Here is a 20,904-nt window from a genome sequence, read left to right as displayed (position 1 = left end):
GTGAAGGTGCTAGGGAAAAAACTGAAGGAGCAAAAAGGGTCTGCAACCTCATGGGAAGAACAACATTATCACCAACCAAATCCTCCACAACTCCCATGGACTAAAACACCAACCATTGATCACACATGGAGAGACTCATGGCTCCAGTTGTATAGGTAGCTGAAGGTAACAGTGTCTGGCATCAATGTGAGAAGAGGCCTTTGGTCCAGTGAGGGTGTGTTTTCCCAATGTAGGGGAATGCCAAGGCACTGAGTTGGAAAGGTGATTGGGAGAGGGTACACTTTCGTGGAGACAAGTTGAGGGGGAGGGGACATGGGAACAGGGTTAGGGGAAGGGAATAACATTTAAAATGTAAATACAAAGAATATCCAATAAAATAATTTAAAATATATCTTATTGTAATATTGGCTATATTTTAATTTGTTCAGTGTTTGTGTTTTTTGAAGTTACATGTGATTTGATTATCATAAAAGTTTTTTTATTGCCAGGATGGATTTCCCCATAAATACTACTATCTTTGCTATTAACACAGTATATATTTTTTCTAGTTAGAGTTATCAATATTTCCTTCTTCTTACATGTTAACTGTCAGATTATAAGCAGACAATAATTGGGTTTTGTTCTTTTAATCAGTACGGTCGTCTTTGTCTCTTTAAAGCAGTTTACATCTAATATAATTACAGATCTAGGTTAAAGATGGCATGTTACAATGGCTGGATTTAATACCCTGTCCCCGTGTGTTTTAAAATGAGTGTGCTTAGCTACTTCTTTTGACTTGATTTGTGGGCTGCAGGCTCAGAGTCTTCAGAAGGAAATGAAATAGAATTGAAGACTTAGATGCACAAAAATTGTGTGGCCTGGGAGAATTATGGCACATAATAATGAGATTAAAGTTTTAAAAGATCCATGTTGTCAGTGGTTTTCGAAGAGTTTGAGGACATATGGTTTTGATCTTTTGAAGGAGGAGCCTAACATTTTCCTCTTGATACCAGCGTTGGGGAAAATTCTAAAATTAATGTCTTAGAAAGAACTGCTTGTGAGGCAATCTTCAGGGAAAATAAATGGTGATTGCCAAGCTAGAATGTGTTAATTTGAAATGGCAAATAAAATTATCTACATTTTCTCTGTGAAAGGATCACTAGACCAGCAAAACAGAAAGTGATAGATAAATAATTCTGGAACTCAACAAGCTGCTTGACATAAGACCCCCTAGATGGACATGTTGGAGATGCACAGGCTGCAGGACGTTGTAATTGCTTTCTTTTAAAGATGATTAACCAGTGGTTGCTAAATCTGCCCATTCGTTATCCTGGTCCTCGAGTGGCTTACCACGTTAAGCAATGGCTCGGATAAATATATAGAAATGGTGCTATAAAACTATGTGTGGTGTGAAGCTGTCAGGGAAGAAATATGTGTTGAGTGATGGAAAGGGATTCAAAAGGATCTTTTAGGTCACTCATTGTGGTGGAATCCATATATATATATGGGGGGTTCAGGAAGAGCCACTCAAACCATACAAACACTGATCTCAGTTAACTACAAATAGTCTATTAAACACATACCCTAATCCTGAATGTTCAGGACTAAAAAAGGACTCAGAAGCTTAGTTGAGGTACTAGTCTGCTCCCAGGGTAGACTTTTTATAAGAAAAACCTGGTTCAAAAGTTTAAGGGGCAAGGAAGGGAGGAGAAGCTGGCTTACTAGGCAAAGCATTATCCACTAACCTTTAGGCTGACTGGTCCTGAGTAAGGTGGGGTGGGGGATGGGTGGTGAGCCGGGCAATTTCAGAATCTTGAGATAACAGAGCATAAGTATTCCTATCATAACTTTTTGACTTATTAGTAACCACAGTATCAATCACAAAAGTCACAGTGAGTGCATACCCGGTGGTCAGCTCTGACTCAAGATGCTTTTGACGTAATAGTTCAAAGGGCCTTTGATGTGATGGGTTTTATGTAAAATTTCACAGACCTTCTTAAGATTCGCAAACATCATACAGACGAAACAGGGTATGTGGTCAGGATGTCCTTGCTCTCAGTCAAGTCACTTCTCTGTGTCAATGACTGGCAGGCATGTTAAAGCAACAACACAGAATAGCTGACAGGCATGGAACAAAATGGCTGCAGCTATCCTGGGCATGGCTGTCAGGCCATAACTATATGTATATAGAAATATATATGTCGGGGATTCGTTCTTGCCCATGCGATGGGTCTCAGTTTGGGCCAGTCACTGGTTAGCCATGCCCTTGGTCTGTGGATCAAAGATGTCAAATAACAATGGAGAAAGAGAGGATGCTTGAATCTCACCCAGAGGGGAAATAAAATAGACCCTGGAGGCCAATGGAGGGAGGGAACTGGGTGACGGGGGGGGGGGGGGATGGGGAGGGGGATGGGTAGGAAGAACAGGGAGAAAGAATGAAACTCAGCAGAGAGCTGGGGAGTGGAGGACCATCTCTAGGATGTGCCAGGGATCTGGGATGCTCCAGGGAGGCTAGGGGGTGACTCTAGCTGAGTCTCCTAACAGTGGGCCTAAAACAGCCACCTCCTGAAGCCAGTCAGTACTTCCGGTAAAAGAATAAGAACACCAACCCACCCAGAAAACTTGACCCAAAATGAGTCCTGCCTATGAGATGTGCAGGGACATAATTTTAAAATCATTTCTTACTAGAGGCATAAAAACGTTTCTCTATTCCATTCTTCTTTGGGGCCAATCCCCTTTTAGGCCTAATTTCCATTACTTTTAAAGCTATCTTAAGGAGATATCAACTCGTGTTGGCAACTTATCTCAAGATAAGGCTTCACTCTGTAAACTTGCTATGTAAGCCAGACTGGCCTAGAACTTATGGCAATCCTCCTGCCTCAAAGCTGTGGTGCTCTCTCCACCTCTGCCTCCTTAGTGCTGGCGTTACAAACATAGGCCACCTGGCTGTGATTTCCAGAAGCCATGGGAATTTCTTTTTGTTCCTTAAGTCCTCAAATTCCACATCTTGCAATGATACTGAATTTACTTTTCTAAGGTGTGACGTCATGTGTCCTTCCAGCTCACATTCTTCTCCGCTCACGCTGTCCACCTCTCTGGCTGTGTTTGGGGTGAATCACTATCATCGTTCATTTTATGGAAGCCGTGGTGCTGGGTGCTGAGTCCTACGCTCCGCTATGGTTTGCATTGCTAACGGTCCCTGAAAAGCCCTTCTAACGTCTGAGCGTTGTCCTCGGCTTATGGCATTGGGAAGAAATGGTAGGTTACTTGAGAGGTGGCTTCAGTAATGGGATTCCAGTCTTGTCCTCTCCTCTCTTTGGAACCTCTAGCCATAAGACTGACAGTTGAGGCCTATCAATACACCTACCATAATGTCCATCACAAGGATAGAGTGACGGCAATCAGTATGTATAAAACCATTGAATAAACCTACACTAACTCTTTCGTCTTAGTAATAGGGCTTAGGTATTTGCTATAATCAGAGAACATGGACAAACACCCTCCTTAACAACTTCTTTTGTTGCCTGGAGTCATGGGTGATTGGTTTTGTTTGCTTAATTTGCCATGTCAGTCAATAATGTATCCAGAGCAAATAAAACAGACACCCTCTGAATTAGCTGCATACTCTCTCCTGTAGCTTTCTGTTGAGATTTCTCTCCAGAATTGTCCCAGTTGGACCTGCTTTTCTTACTCTTTAGCTGGAGTGGCAATATTGTTACCACCTCCAAGTCCCAGAATCCTCTTGGTTTTCCAGAACTCCATTTCTCACGTGGCTTGCTTTGTTTGCTGAGGCAGATATGCTGCTGGGAACTATGACGAAGCCTACCAGAAGATGTTTTGAGGCCTTAAAAATGCCTTATTTTGTCTTCCTTCTATTCTCACACTTACATGGCAATAAATTCAAGATAAAAAATTATTTTTCCTTGTTGTCTGAGGGGAATTGCTGAGGTTCCTGTGGCTCAAGCTTTGAGATGCAGTTCTGACTGTTGGTACATTGTCTCATGTTGTGGATGTTATTTTGTTGACGAGCAGAGGACTGGTCCACTGGCTGTTTTATTTGTGTATTTCCAACTCTTTGCCTGGGACTTTTGAGTGGTCTGGTTAACTTTCCCAGAAAGGGATCTTCCTCCTGCTGCTTGGGGTGGGGGTGGGGAGGCATATGCCTGACTGGAAGTATCCATGCAGTCAGGGGGCTCCTGCCAGTGCTCAGCATCCCTTCCACATAGCCCCCTCTCTACACGTCTCCTCTCTCTGCTCTTCCTGACTCCCAAAGATCCAGTGTTCCTGGTTCAGTTTCTCCCTAGATTACACTCGTCTCCTGCCATAGAAAAGAAGACTGTTTTCCACCACGTGGGCCAAAGGAGGGCTCACTGGTCTAACGGCTGTTCACACCGAAGTGAGTCACTTTCCAGGTTTTACAGGTAACTATTCTACCAACTTTAGAGACGTTTAAATATTTATTGTAGGAAACTCAGGCCTCAAATTAATCCGTTTGTTCTGTTGCTAATTTATATTTCTATAATCCTCCCTGTTGCTAATTTAATCACAAGTTCACCATAAATTATAAAATAAACTCAAATTAATCCCTCCCTGGTGCTAATTTATATTTCTACTTTTGTTGGTCTAGAAAATTTAAAAATCACTAATTTCTCTACTTTAAAGCTTCCAAATTGTTGAGGCCATTTCATATCTACTTTTCACTCCTGTTTCCCTTGCCTTTTCAAAAAACCTTTTATTGACATTTTAACAACAATTCACAAGCGAACAGATATAAATGTGTGTGTTCAGTTCATGCTTTATTAAATGGTTTTTATTTGTTTTTGTTCTGCTATGAACTTCTCTGAGCCTAAATGATGCCTAATTTCTTTGTAAAAAAACAATCTGAGAATGAATTTATTTTTTTTTCAGTGCTATAACAAAATACTTGAAGCATGGAACTTTAATGGAACAAAGGGGGGTTTAGGGTTTATTTAGCTCACAGTTTGGAAAGTCTGAATAACACAGAGCTTATTCTGATGAATTAACTTTCCTTAGTACAATAGATGATGTCATTGTATATGACTGTGTGGTATAGACAGACAGACAGGGAAAGGAAGAGGGAGAGAGAGAATCACATGGTCAAAAAAACAAAAGCTAGAAACTCCAAAGTCAGGCTAATATTTTAATAGAATACCCCACTTTTGTGTGGGATAAGTAAAATGTACAAGTTAATTGCCTTTTACTGGTGGCATCTCAAATAAACCTCCATCCCCTAAATAATCTACCATCTCAGTACTACCATATTAGGGCTAACCTGTGAACCACTGGGATGAGGGCTATCTCCACCTCCTTTTGTTTGCGAACACTGATGTTCTTACAAGGGGTCTCTAGATTTACGGTTTACAGCTTGTTTCTTGTCAGCGTGGCTCTGCGTGGCTCGCCCTTCCCTTCCTGTGTTGTTCTTGTGGCAGATATAAACCGGGGAAGGAAGAAACATCTGAGCCAACAGCAGCTTCTGTTTAGGTGTCACTACAGTACTGTTGTGTTAGCTGAAGCATGCCACACACCAAGTATGCAGGCTGTGAGACCTGCAAATGTTTGTTTCTCCTGGGATGATGCGCCTCACCAGACAGTTGTCACGGACACATGCTGCATGTGTAGGAAAAGAAGGGACAGCTGAGATCTGCTCTATTGAGCATGAAGCTCCTTTTAAACAAATCAAAGTTGCTAGCCCCTCGTAGCATTTGTGTGGTTAAAAAAATATTTCTATGTGTGTCAGACCTATGATTGATGAGGAGATTGGGGTTACATAAAGGAGAAATCTCCACAGTCTTCTGGCCTGACTCCACAAGTCAATGGGACATGCTTCCCTGAATCTCAAAAGACCCACGTTCCCTGGTATAGGGACAAATAGGTCCTTCCCACCCTAAGTTTGGGATAGAAACAATCGTTATATAAGTGCTGATTTCCTTTACAAAGTATTTCAAAGTACTTTTAATTATTATGTAGGAAAGAAATTATAGCCAGGCACACCTTTAATTCCAGCACTTTGGAGGAAGAGATGGGCAGATCTCTATAAGTATAAGGCCAGCCTGGTCTATAAAGCAAATTCAGGACAGCCAATGTCACACCATAAACCTGGTCTCACCAGAAACCAAATATCAAATATATGTGAAAATCTCCACATATTCTAACACCAGGTAGATTTGGACTCAGAGTTTTTTCTGTAAGAGAGTCAATGATTAAAGAGAAAGAAATAAGCACTTAACTGAAAAATAGGACATAAAAATAGGTTTTTTAGAAAAAAAATCAGGGATGTCTCGCAAAATTTTAAAAACAAATGAAGGAGGATCTGGAGATATGGCTATGTGGTGAAGGCCACTGGCTGCTCTTGCAGACCCAGACTCAGCTCCCTGCACCCCCAGATTCAGACTTAGCTCCCTGCATCCCTCAGATTCAAACTCAGCTCCCTGCACCCCCAGATTCAGACTCAGCTCCCTGCACCCCCTAAACTCAGCTCCGCACATCCACTTGTAAGCTCATCCTTACTTGTAACTCTGACTCCAGGGGATGCCATGCTCTCTTCTACCCTGTGGGCACTGCACACACATGGTACACACATATACATGAAGGCCAAGCTTCATACATGTAAAATAAATATTGAAGATTTTATTTTCTGAAAAAGAAGACAGAAAAGTTTGTTTAAGGGCAAACTATCTGGTATTCTGAAATAGGCATTTGCTGGTTAACCCAGCAGGTTTGGAAGCTACGCTGAGCTACATATATGAGAGAACCCCATGGTGTTTCCACCATTCTGTTGTGGGCGGTTTGGCTCATTTTTTGAAGATTTTCATTTTCATCAGATTGAAAAAAAAAATCATCAAAACATCAAAACAAAGACTCTGGGAAGATTTGTGTGGGAATCATGGTCTGTTGTCTGTCTTTCATCAGAGGACCTCAAATGTTTTCCTGGATGATTGGAATGATAACTTAGTTATGTGACCAGTTGCCATACTTGGTCCAATCCACAGGGAGAACACTGGCACCAAATAGGATGGACAGTCTCCTCCACAGCCTAGAAACAGCTGCTGGTTTACAAGGACCCCTCAAACATAGCTTAATTTCTTTCTACTTCCACAACAGTAAGTCTTACAGAAGCTAAAACCTTGCTCACGTAGACACTTAAGACCAGTCATAGAGGATCCTGAGTGAAAATTACACTTTCCAAGGGCACCTGTCTGTGTGACTTTGGATGCTCTTAGAGAAAGCGTCATGCAATTTTAACATCAAGTCTGTGCTGGAGAAAACCTACGTGCCCACGAAGTGATAACTGACTAAGGAAAAGATGGCGCATGTTTGAGTGGAGAAGTGATGGAAGAAGACACCATCACAGAAATGCCACAGCCTGTCACTGCGGCGACACAGATGGAGCTGGAACTCACGATGCTTAGAGAAATCAGGAAGGCCCAGCTCGGTGCCACCACTCACGTAGAATCTAAGAATAAATCTGCTCCTCATGCCTGTGGAACCAGGGATTTACCCACTGAGCTACCGCCTACAATTGTTAGAAATGGCTGTGTGCCACGAAGGTGGGCAACTGTGGCTGGCAGTTTCTGTAGAAAGGTGCAGTTAAGAGGAAGTCTGGGCCCAAGTCAGAACGGAGATATGAACGGCGTTTTAGACTTCATGCTGGATGCACGAGTACATACAGTAGAGGAAGATTCTAATGCTGTGGGGGGCTTCTCCGTTGCAGGAGATCAGATCCTACGCTCCTGTGGTTGTGGGGCAAACACTTTCCTTAGCCATGCATTGCCCCCTCAACAATGAGCATTGTTCAGCTTTAACAACTCTACCTGAATTCTCTTCTTTTATAACGAGAAGCCTCATGGGATCAAAAAAAGGGGAGGTTGGTTCTTCCGAAGTCCAGTAGGAACCAACTGGAGACTGTTCTGCTTCCAGTCCAAGTGGTCATATCCATCCCAGCGATTTAATATACGTCAGTGTCTGGGGGCTGTTTACTCGGAGCTAATTATTTATAACGATCTGAAAGGAGACACGGATGGAGACCAGAATAAAAACAAATCATTCTAGAACAGCGCGCTCTGCGCAGGTGCCAGGCCATGCTTGTCAGCCGGCAGTCTTGTCCTTAGAAACTCGTGGCTGCACAAGCCCTGTCTAAGAGGATTAGGGACAATGTCCTACTGCACGGGCTCAGTAAATCTCGCAAGTCCTCCTTTAGGCTGCGGCCTTTCTATTAATGTGGACCCATTTACCATCTTTAATTCTGATGCGTTGATTCCTGATCCCAGTGTGCTAATGAAAGAAACTCTGAAAAACCCACCCACGGTGTGTCAGGCCAGGTATCCGTGTGTGAGCTGGATCGTGCATATGTGGGTTGGGAGACAGGCAAGCCAGCTGCCTGCATGAAGTTATCTGTATCATTTATTATTGCTGTAGCAGGAAATTACCACAGTTGAGTTTTAAACCATACCAATTTATTATACTCATTCCTGTAAGAAGTCACAGAATAGTCAGGCTCAATTGTAGCCAGTCTTTGCTACTTCGTGAGTTTATTTTTCTCATCCTTCATCTGTAGGGGTTTCTTATCCTTCATCTCCCTGGATTCACTCCCTATGGCTAGAAAGGAGGGGTGGGGGGAGATTCCTGAATCTAGTTTCCCTGTTTCTTCTTTGAGCACAACTACTAACAAACCACAACCAACCCCCTTGCGTGACCAATACCCACCATCTTCCTCTCAGGACTCTCACACTTATGCACCCTCTGAAAAGTTCCCAGCATTCCAAACGTCACCCACTCACAGAAATTATGTGCAGCTGGCAAAACCATGCTTCTGCTAGGGCACAAGGCAAATTATGGTCAGCTGCTACTGACAGTCCAACACAGCCCCACATCCCTATACCTGGGATTAAAATGCCTAAAAATGTCCCTAAACTCAGGCAGGTTTTCATGGTGCTATGACAGCATGGTTCAGCAAGGTGTAGAGCCTGCTTCCTTGATGGCTGGTCCTTCCCAGATCTCAAGGCTCATGGTCCTCCCCGTCAAAGTCAGCGGTACTGGTGTTGCAGTCAATGTTCTATCGCTGTGAACAGACACCATGACTAAGGTAACTCTTATAAAGGCAAACACTGAACTGGGGCTGGCTTACAGGTTCTGAGGCTCAGTCCATTACTGTCATGCTGAGAAGCATGCACACACTCTTGTGTGAGAGAGGCTGCTAGACAAGGAGCCGGGTATTCCCTGGATCAGCAGGCAGCAGGGAAAAGGAGGAAACCACTGGGCCTGGCTTGAACTTCTGAAACCTCAAAGCCCACCCCCAGTGATGTAGCTATTACAACAAGGCCACACCTCCTAATTCCGGCGAAGTAGTGCTAATCCCTTATGACCAAACATGGAAATCTATGAGCTGATGGGGGGTCATTCCTATTCAAACCACCACAGTGGTTTACGCAAATACATGCGTGTCACTATTACACCTGCCCATAGGGCTGTCTCGCAGTTCCTGTTGTTGCCGTTCATAGCCATTGCAGCCAGGTAGGACTGTTGGTTACCTCACTCCCGTGGCAGTGTGTATAGCATTGTCCAGTACCATGAAATCTGGCCCCCAGGGAAGAAGCTTTCAGGTCAGATCCAGCTTGGATCCTCTGAGTCAAGTCTTGTGTTAGACATGTATGGTGTTTTTGGCAGCAGGGATTACCTTTACCCTCTGGGAGGTAGACAAGGTTAGCAGCAGTAGCTTATGTTGTTTGGGGAGTCTCATGGACTCCCCTGATGAAAACATGCTTGATATTGGGATATTTGTTAGACTGTATGGTTTTGTTTTAAAAATGCAGAATAGATCTTTCAATAAACAGGGGCGACTGGCTTATATCTGTGGGGCAGAGGTACAGTGTGGGTGCAGGAATGAGAACCCCAGAGCAGTGGTTAACAATGGAAAGAAATCTGAATTTTCACTAGAGTATGTTATCTTGTTCTATGTAAATCTGTGGGACAAGAGCAAGTACATATTACCTATTCTAATTCAACAATATAGTTAAAATTATTGTGTTATAGTTGTCTAATTCACAAAAATCAAATAATAAGCCCATATAGCTAAAAGCCAGCAATAATATTTCATATTCTGTTAATGGCACTATTGAATAGCTAGAGACTTGCTTTGTCTAAAGACTTCATATGTATATGTGAAATAAAATGATTAAGCAGTTTCAAAAGCACAGTAAACACAATTATGAGTTGAGCGACGGCAGTGAGAACACAAAAGAAATTATTTCCCATCTTCAAGCCACTTGAAACTGAGTAGAGTAAGTTAACCCAAGGTAGCAAGAAAGAAAAAAATTAATAAAGTGTCGCAGATCAAAATGATGTGCTTTGGCTCCCCTCCTGTGAGGCTATTATAGAGAGATTTTCAGCAGTAAAGAGATAATTAAGGTTTTGACCCTCTCTGATGCTAATAACTCCCACTCAAGAAAGAAGCGCTTCTTGTTCCGGAAGCTCTCAGCCGCCAACAGTGGCCACAGACTCAGAGCACGGTGGGAGTGTTCTGTTCCCGCCCAGCACGCATGCGTGCGCAGAGGTCAAGGGGCCAGTCCTCAGCCGTTCACCCGGGAGAACGTTTGTGCTTCAGCTCGACTTTCCAGAGCTGTTAAATTGCAGAGGGAAGACTATTCCTGAGTATGAGCATCTCCCCGTGCTAATAGGTTGTAGTCCTGGTGTGAATAAAAGGAAAAGTCAGACTCGGCCCCAGAAGTCAGCTTCCTGACTACGGGCACTGTGCAATCAGATACTTCACACTCCTTTCCTTCCTATGCCTTTCCTTTCTGCTGGCCTGTCCCTCAAACCAAGAGACAAAATAAAACTTTTCCTCATTAAGTTGCATTTGTCACAGCAATGCTATTTATATACCACATATATACCATATATATATTATACACTATATATTTCCTATATATATACATACATGTGAGATATATGATGTATATATGTGATATATATATATATATATATATATATATATATATATATGATGTGTACATGTGATGTGTGTGTGTGTATATATGATGTGTGTATATATATGATGTATGTGTGTGTATATATATATATGTTGCAGGGCTCCTAAAGGACTCATCTGTTGTGATCATCAGTAGGACAGGTCTACACATAGTTTACAAAATGCTTCATGAAAAGGGGAATTGTTATAAAGAACATCTCTAGAACGTCCGAAGCCAAGGGAAAGCAACCCCTGACAGAAAACATCCTGGCAGAAGGAGCCCAGCCGGAGAAAGATCCCCATCATTTTGGCTGATTTTTATGTGTAATAAGTCTTAAGATTTGTGGCGCAGCAGATCAAAGAATCTCTGAAATACTATTCCCTGGTGCACATTTTTTGCTACATTCTGCATTGATTTATACCTACTCTGCTGACTCTTGAAATTTAATAAAACCTTCAGCTTTGGCTTAAAATTTGAATTATAAAGAAATATGGTCAATAGTTTATTTAAGACTTGAAGTTCTTTTCTAAAAAAAAAATTCAAAAAACAGGCTCTCCTCAGATGCATTAATCAGGGTCAGCAAACTGAGCTGTGAGTCATAGCTACCTCTCTCCCCACATCCTGTAAATAAAAGAGGTTTTTATTTGTTTTAATATGGCTTCTGTCATCTTTCTCCATATTGCCTATGGCTGCATTAGCATTGTACCTGTTAGGTACTGTAACTTCGACAAAACAGCCCATATCTAAAATATTTACTTCCTGTCTATGTAAAATAAAGAAGTTGCTGAAATCAGAAAGTCCTGGTGTATCCTGCAACAGGAAACAGCACTTGAGTCAGTGAAAGAAGCCATTCTCCAAGGACCAGATACCCCAATTCCCTTTCTATATGTATGGTGTGGGCAAATCCACAGGGACAAGGCTGGGGCTTAAAAAAAATATGAGTGACTATTACTTGACATGGTGGGTGGTGTTGTTGGTTTGTTGGTTTGATTTTAATGAAATGGTCTCAAGCTTAAATATTGGTAAAAAATTTGGAAAATTCTGTAAATACACCCCAACAACTGCCTGGCATCTATTGAGTGGGTGAATTTTACACATGATGTATATCTTAAGTTTTCTCTTGAGACAAAGTGTGAGGAGTTGCTAACTTCTAATTGGGATTCATGGAGTCAGAGTCCCAAAATGCAGAGCGATTTTATCTTATCAGTCATGTGATTGTATCAGAAGTAATTAAGGGTACTGTCACTGTCGGGCCGACAGAGTTTCGAATGTGTGACTGCGTGGACCACTCTGTGTTCCATCCATGTGACATAACAATGTGGCAGCTCAGGGAACTCATGATGCAGAGTTTCAAGGGACAAAACAGCAGCAGCAGTAGCTTATTCCCACTCCATTGGCAGAAGATGACTTTTGGTGGCCACCCATCTCTTGTGCTCTGTGTCATGGTCCTAACACAGCTCCTCATAACTCAAGGCAACAGAAACTGAATCTAACCAAAGAATTGATGCATTCAGATTTGCATGGAAATTGGTTATGTTAATTTCTCTTTGCATCTTGCCACATGTGTTCATTCTTACAGCTTGTGAAGCTGGATATTCTCAATTTTATTTTGCAGAAGTATGAGATAACCCAAGCCATCCTTCTTAAAAACAGCAGCAGCAACCTACCTTTTATTTTATACACATAAGTGCTTTCCCTATATAGATGTGTGTGCACCACATGCATGGCTGGTGCCTGTAGAGGTCAGACGAGGCCTTTGGATCCCCTGGAACTGGAATTATAGATGGTTGTGAGGCACCCTCTGGATTCCGGTAACTGAACCCATCAAGTACTCTTAACTGCTGAGCCATCTGTCTCTCCAGCCCAGCAAGCCATCATTCTTAGTGCATTTATAGAGTGGCCAAAGGAACGCTGCTGTTTCCTTTCATGGGAAATAGTTTTCTCTGTGCACAGAAAGGGTTTTAGTTGCATATGGGGGTAGTTGGAGCAATCGGAAATAGAAACTGATAGCTATAGGCTGTCTTCCATTTTCTCTTCAAATAGAAATACAGTTGGTGCTTGCAACTTTTTGAAGATTTTATTATTGTATGTTTGCACGTGTGTGTGAGTCTATGTGTCCTTGGAGGCCAAACAATTATGTCAGATGAATGGGAGTTGCACTTCCAGACGGTTGTGAACTGTTCGTGGGCTCTGGAAAACTACACCCTGTGCAAGAGCAGCAAGTGCTTGTAACCACCAGACCATCTCTCTAGCCTGGCTGTTTACTTCTCTAAGTTATATTTACTCCAGATGTGTGGGAAAGCCCACACCATGAAGGATATTTTAATAGTGTGTCCTTTGCCAGATCCGAGTGGGTGGTTGTACCAAGAAATGTAGAATAAACTTTTATTGGTCCTCCTGTGCCAAACAGATGTGAGAGATGTGGCATAATGTAAGGTCTCCCAGCAGGGTTGAGGCAGGAGATCCCAGAAGAAACTGCTGGTGTCACTAAACCATGTGCAGACAGTTCAGAACAAGAGTTAAGAGAGAGTTTTGAAGGTAAGAAGTGAGAAAGACCATGACTGTTCAAAGGAGAGCAAAATCTTTTTTTGTGTGAAATTATAGAAAATTGTGTTTTGTTCTTTTACAAAATGTATGTTTTTCTTTTTAAAATGTCAAAGGAGAACTTTTAAATAGTATTGATTGTAATACTTGAATAGACATGGCTGGATTGCAAGGAGAGAGGATGGCCAGGAGAATCCTTGTTAAAGATGGCATACAAATGGAGTCAGACTTACTTATCTTAGTCATAAGTGCTTGCACCAACCAGCTCATTTGGGGGTATGTTAAGATAAATAGCTCTTAGAAGGTAGAACAAAGCACTCATGGGAGGACAAATAGAAGAGCAGGGATTGGAGAAAAGATCATCCAGAGGCTGCCTCACCTGGGGATCCATCCCACGTGCAGCCACCAAACCCAAGCACTATTGCTGATGCCAAATAGTGCTTACTGGCAGGAACCAGATTTGAATGCCTCCTCGGAGGCTCTGTCAGAGTCATATAGATTCAGCTGAGGGTGCTTGCAGCTAACCATCAGACTGAGCATGGGGACCCCAATAAAGGAGCTAGAGAAAGGAGTGGAGGATTAGAAAGGGTCTGCAACCCCATGGGAAGTGCAATATTATCAACCAACCAAACTCTCCAGAGCTCCCAGGGACTAAAACACCAACCAATGAGCACACATGGAGAGACCCATGGCCCCAGGTGCATATGTAGCAGAGGACGGCATTGTCTGGCATCGATGAGAGGAGAGGCCTTTGGTCCAGTAAAAGCATGTTTTTCCAGTGTAGGGGAATGCCAGGGCACCGAGTTGGAGAGGGCGGTTGAAGGAGAGAACACCTTCATGAAATTGAGGGGAGGGAAGGGGAGTGGAGGGAAAGGGGGATAACATTTGAAATGTAAATACAAAGAATACCCAATAAAAACAAGAAAAAATTAAAGATTTTTTTTGTGAGACTGCCCCCCAAAGATAAATAGCATTGTTTTTGTTTCAAGATGATGCTTTCTAAAACAACATTCAGACTAATAATATAGTATTTTTCAATTTAATGCAAACATCATATATTTTATATATTCTTTATAATAATCTGTTTGGGAATTTGACATTCCATAGCACATTTTCATTCATTTTATTTATTTTTACTTATTTTTAAATTATGTTTGTATATGGGCGGAGTGGATAGCGTACATGGCTGCAATGCTCACAGGAGCCAGAAGAGGACGCTGGAACTTTTAGAGCTGAACTTACATGTGATTGTGAGCTGCCAGATATGGGTGGTGGGAACTGAACTTGGGTCCTCTGCAAGAGTAGCAAGTGCTCTTAACCTCTGAGCTATCTTTCCAGTCTGAGTTTTAAAATATAAGCTACAACAGTTAAGGCATTTTCATTAATGACTGAAGAGATTGCTCAGTGGTTAAAACCCTGCCTTGCTTTTGCAAGGACCTGAGCTTGGTTCCCAGAACCTGAATTCTACCCATAACTCTGGTCCAGGGGATCCAATGCCCTATCTTGTTCTCAATGGATGGTGCTTTCACTCATGAGCACAAATGCATGTGCAGACATGTTTAAAAGAATCCAAACAAATCAAACAACAACAAAACACCTTAAAAAGGAATCTGTCACAATACAATAAAGTAGAAGAGGTAAACAAAAACTAGTTTTAAAAATACAAATAGGATCATTGAATCAGACAACTTTCCATTGTTAATCTTAGTGGAAAAGAAAATCAGATCTGGCAAAACATATATTATGAGGCTGAACTCACAGCTTCTTAGAAGGATTCATTACGCAAGAATCCCCTGTGTAGGGAAGATCCTACCGGGCACAAAACACACATAAATTGCTTCATTTGTCTTCACAGGCAAATGAGTCAAGTATTCTCCCTTCTGTTCTCTGGATAAAGAATCCATTCCAGAGCTGAGGCAGGACACTGAATTCACCTCCATGGCTCCTTCCTGGCATCTCCACACATTCCCCATCTTCTCCATTCTGCACATGCTCACTGTCTCTCACATCAGGCATGCTTGCCAGAGAGCCTTTACCAGCAAGCCTTCTGTAAACAGTGTGTACGGATCTCACCTCTCTCAATATCCAAAGCCACCTCAGGGGTGAGTCGCAGGTTTGGTTGCTGTTCCTCTTTGCTGTCTCTGATGCTATCCTGTAGCAGGCAAGCAAGGCCTCCTTGCTGCTTAGACAGCATGCAAATCGCTGTTTTGAAGCCTGGAGACTGCCCTTCTGGGCCTGAAAATGCCCTGGCTGCTCTTCTTCTTGAGTCCTGGTTACTTTTATGTTTCAGTTCCCATGATGCCTCTGTTGTGAAGGTGTTCTGATCTACCAGGGAAACCTTTATGGTTTCTCACATTTGTCACCAGCTTGCAGATGACGCGCTACCTCGGCTGCCTCGGCATCCGGTAATCAGTACAGTACGAGCCCCAGCTTCACACTTTCATGCTCCTGGGTGATTGTTGATGGGATAATTATTTAAACCACCACTAAATTATAAACTGCTGGGGGGAAGGCCCTTCTGGGCGGGCACTGGTGAAGTGAACATCGACGTTAAAATGGCTGCAGTGAGATCATTCCCAGTGAAGTCCATCCATCACCAGAGGAACAAACTAATCACACAAAACCCTTTCTTGAAAATCACCCAAACATTTTCAGAGAAACCTCATAGACTTGATTTTTTTTTTTGTTCACAAACAAACCATTACATTCACAACACACTGTGAATGTGTGACACGGCCCTGTTGCAGGAAGCTGGGGTAAACAGAGAAAGCTGTCTGACACATCTCTGTAGGAGGAAAACATGATGTAAATATTCTTGAAATGCTAAGAGAAGCCCTGTGCCACATGAAGATTTCATCTAATTTCTAAAAAATATGAATTTTGGCTTTCTGTAGCGCATTTTACATTCGGGATAATGAAAAGTAATGAGCTAACTATAGATTCTTGAAAGAAAGTGAATTGGAGGATCATTATTCATCTTGTATGTTAGAATCTATTTTAATTACATCTTAGTAAATTTACTCCAATGACAGCTTAGTGGGCTTGGTAGTGCTAAAAAGCATTTTGGGTCTTTCATCTGAAATAGAAATACTACATATGTGGTGTGGATTTGCACAGAAGTGAGCACAGAAGCAAGAGAACCAACTATAGAATCAGGATGTTGTGTTTTTAAATGTGCCAAGAATGTGTTTTACAGAGCACGGGATAGTGAGGTGAGAGGGGTGCCTCGGCAGGCACATACAGGGACATCCCTTTCCCCAAGGCACCAGCCATATGATGAGTACAGTATAGAATAAAGTTTATTTGGTGGCATGGGAAGGAAAATTAAGAAGGGAGTAGAGGTGGGGGGGTGAAGTGAGAGGGTTGTGGGGAGAGAGAGACAGAGACAGAAAGACAGAGACAGAAGAGAAGAGAAGAAAGAAGAGGAGAGGAGAGAAGAAAATATAAAAGGCCAGCCAGGAACATGTTGGGGGGGCAGGGAGAAGAGGAGAGAGGGAAAGAGCCAGAGAAAAAGGGAGAGGCCAGTCTCTTATATAGGAAGCCAGGTCTACCTGGCTGTTGCTAGGTAACTGTTGGGCAGAGTGTAGAAGAAATGTTAACATTCCTCTATTTTGGTATAACTTTAAAAAAGAAACTAGAAAGAGGCAGTGAAGCAGGAACAGGGTCATCAGATCTTTGGCTACTTTCTGCTGACTTTGGGGCGATGTGTCTCTGGGAAATCTAAAAAAAATGGGGATGGGAATGTTGGTCCAGTCTTATAAAAGTTGGCTGTTTTCTTGCAGGGCCTGTGGAACCATCTGTAGATTGGAAGGAGCAGGTTCAACAGAGGCTTCTGTGTCTGTGAAAGTAGATGGGAGCATCTGTGAGCTGCTTCTTTAGAACCATCCTGGATGTAGATGTTGAGTAAATGCCTATACTTGGCAAGATGCTGAAATACACACACACACACACACACACACACACACATTCGAGGTAGAAAAAAGTTAAATAAGTTGGAGAGAAAACCTTTTTCTTAGGTGTACTTTTGAAACCCTTAGGTCTTGATGGTTGGGGTGAGGAAAATCCCAATCCCAGGAACAAGAAAGGAATCGGAAAATCCCAATCCTAGGAACAGGAAAGGAATCCTACCCTCTGGAATAGGTAGTGAGTAGGAACTTGGGCTATTGATTGGCAGGTATACTTATCCCAATGGAGTCTGTTTGGTCCAACAGAGGTAGATCTGATTGTATTTCCTGGAGCTTATAAATTTACAAAAGAGATAAATTTGATAATAATAGGAACAATCTTTAAGGTGAACTTAAGAAGACAAAGACCTCTTGTGGAGTAGAAGGAGCAGGAAAGGGCTTTTCCTTCTATCTAGAAGACTGAGTATATGTATATATATATACATATATATGTATATATATGTATATATATGTATATATATGTATGTATATATACATTTAGCACAGTGAGAAAATTTAAATCTTTGTATTTAAAAGACAATTAAAGGAAACTAGAAAAATTGACAATCTTGTGAATATGATAATCATATAGTTTAGCATGAGAAACACATTATTAAGTCAGCAGTTAAAGGCAACCAAAGGAAACTTACATTTGTAGCTGTGATGGCTGATAGTGTAGATTTAGCATGAGAAACACCTTCAGTCTGTAGATCAGAGACAACCAAAGGAAACTTAAAGTTTGAACCTGTGATTATCAAAGCTGGATCTTTTGGTGAGATGATTTATCGGAGCTGGGCTAATTTATAAGAACTATTTTAGTTCATGTAAGGACAGTGGCACACCAAGGGGAGGAAACACGAAGCACTTTGTCACCGGGAACGGAGTTTAGGAAGCAGCAGAAGGTTATGTCTGTGAAAGCTGACACTTGACTCCTGTATCCTTTATTGTGAAGCCTGTGAGCAAGGCAAACCTGTCTGTCTTTGATAAGAGATCTGGAAGTCTTAACTGGTTAACACATTGACTGATGTCCTGATATGGGTAAGGAGACAGAGGTCGGATCTTAGCTGTCAATGTCATCAGAAACCTGGGAAGAATAAAGTATAATCTAATACATATTTTACATATCAATTAAAATGACAGGGGTTAGTCTACAGTCCTCTACATAAACAGTTCTCCCAGGTCTCTGTGTTCTCTATCACAACTCGGGCAAAGTCAGTCTTGGTTCTGACCCAGGAGATGAGAAGGTTTTTCCTGTGGCAGAGGAATCTGGGAAGGGGGAGAGGAAGGGGAGGGGAAAGGAAAGGAGAAGAGGCCAGAACATGTGGAGAAGGGGGAGGAAGAACGAGGTAGAGGGAGAAAGGGGTCAACGAGAGAGAAGAGAGTGAGAGAGAGAAAGGGGGCAGAGAGAGCAAGAAGGGGCCTAACAGTCACTTTTATAGCAAACCAAACTTACCTGACAATAACCTAGAAGGAATGACAACATAGGACAGCCTGGGAGAATTGTTAAATATGTAGATTTATGCTTGTGGTGGTTTAAAAAGGAACCCATATGTCTCCCCTCTATAGGTGCAAGTATTTGAGCACTGATCTCCAGTAGGTGGTACAGTCTGAGGAGCCTTGCTGGAGGGATGTGAGAGGCTGACCCCTCTCCCAACTTCTGTTCTACTCCATTGCTGTTGAAATGTGACCTCTCAGCTTCCTGCTCTAACCACTCACTGCCATGACCCTCTAACCCCACCACAACAACCAAACTGGAAGTAAACTGTTTCTTCTCTAAGTTGCTGTTGGTGGTAATATTTTATCACCACAACAATGGTGAATTAATACAATGTTATAATTCCCCCCCCCAGCCAAGAGATTCTGAATGAACATCTGTGCTTTTTCAGTATGATACAGATCAGATGTTGGAAATGGTGGTTTAGAAGGTTTCATTCAGTGGAGGACTGAAGGTGGTGCCTATTGGCTTTCAAGAGCTTCATAAGGGCCGTGGTGGTCATGTCTACAGCAGAATGGGTGGTGGCTCACCAGCTCCTTGCTGGCTAGGATGCTCATAAAACAATAATTTTAGGATACATTGTTTTGGTAGAAATTCCCTGTTGAGTTCCTCAGTGCACTTAGGAGCATACAGACAGTTGCTAAGTTGCCAGACTCAGCAGCTTCCTCGAGTGAGAGAAAATTAAAGACTTAAGGAAATAATTGAACAGACATTCGAAAAGCAAGGAGAATGAAAAACTCCCACAGGATATACATTTTAAGGATCTGGAGTCTGGACTTTGCTATGAAATGGAGTGACAATAAACTCAAGTGTGCAGGCCTGCTGGGAGAAATGTCATCAGATCAACTACACTGCACTTTCAAAAGCAATTTCAGACAAATGCACATCCAAATATGGAAATCTTCCACACAGTACTCTCCAATTGTATTTATAGTCCTTGGTGTACACACACACACACATACACACACACACACACACACACACAGAGAGAGAGAGAGAGAGAGAGAGAGAGAGAGAGAGAGAGAGAGAGAGAGATGGGGGCCACCATACTTAATAATTTACCAGTCACCAAAGGCACAGGGAGATGTGAATGTTGGCTCACCCAGGAGAGCCCTTGGGTTAGAGACAATGCTCACACTCTCCACTATTGGGCATAATGTTTCATGTGTGAAAACTACTGCTTTAGGGGGAGGGGAACCTTACGAGTTAATCCACTTATATGAATAGAAAATCTTTTTAAAAAGTGTAGAACGTGGGCTGGAGAGATGGCTCAGTGGTTAAGAGCACTCACTGCCCTTCCAGAGGTCCTGAGTTCAAATCCCAGCAACCACATGATTATCTGTAATGAGATCCGATGCCCTCGTCTGGTGTGTCTGAAGGTAGCTACAGTGTACATTATACAGTGTACTCATATACATTATAATTTAAAGAAGTGAACAGCCTGGTTCACAGAGGAAGTGAAAAGTGGTCCTATCTTTAAGCAGTGAAAAGGTGCACAGAGGTTGGCCCCATGGGTGGATCTGCAGCGTGGACAGAATGGCAGAGTCTCCTGGTGACGTCACTGATTGATAGGTCTGATTATTTTGTAAATATAACTCTTTTTTAAAGTATGGAATAGAGTTTATGCAGGGCATCGGGAGGGGAGGGGAGAGGGTGGCAGGGACAGAGAAAGAGAGGAAGTAGAGGAGTAGAGACTGTCCATGAGCACGTGGAGGGGGAGGGCAATTGGGGGAGAGAAGAAAGAGGGTTAGGGAGCAAGGGCAGGAGAGCAAGAGCAAGAAAACTCTTTCAGAAGGGGTAACATCCTGTCCCAACTTGAGACCCAGAGAATATAGTTCCACAGAGATGTACTGATAGCCTATGTTCCATATATCACTAACAAGCACTCTAGAAAGAAATCAGATGAGAAAACATTCCTTTGCAAATAACCTCTAAAATTAAAAAAAAAAAAAACCCT

Source organism: Micromys minutus (genome assembly GCF_963924665.1).
Source record: "Micromys minutus genome assembly, chromosome: 15".
In the NCBI taxonomy this organism is placed as follows: domain Eukaryota; kingdom Metazoa; phylum Chordata; class Mammalia; order Rodentia; family Muridae; genus Micromys; species Micromys minutus.
This window is presented reverse-complemented; position numbering follows the sequence as displayed.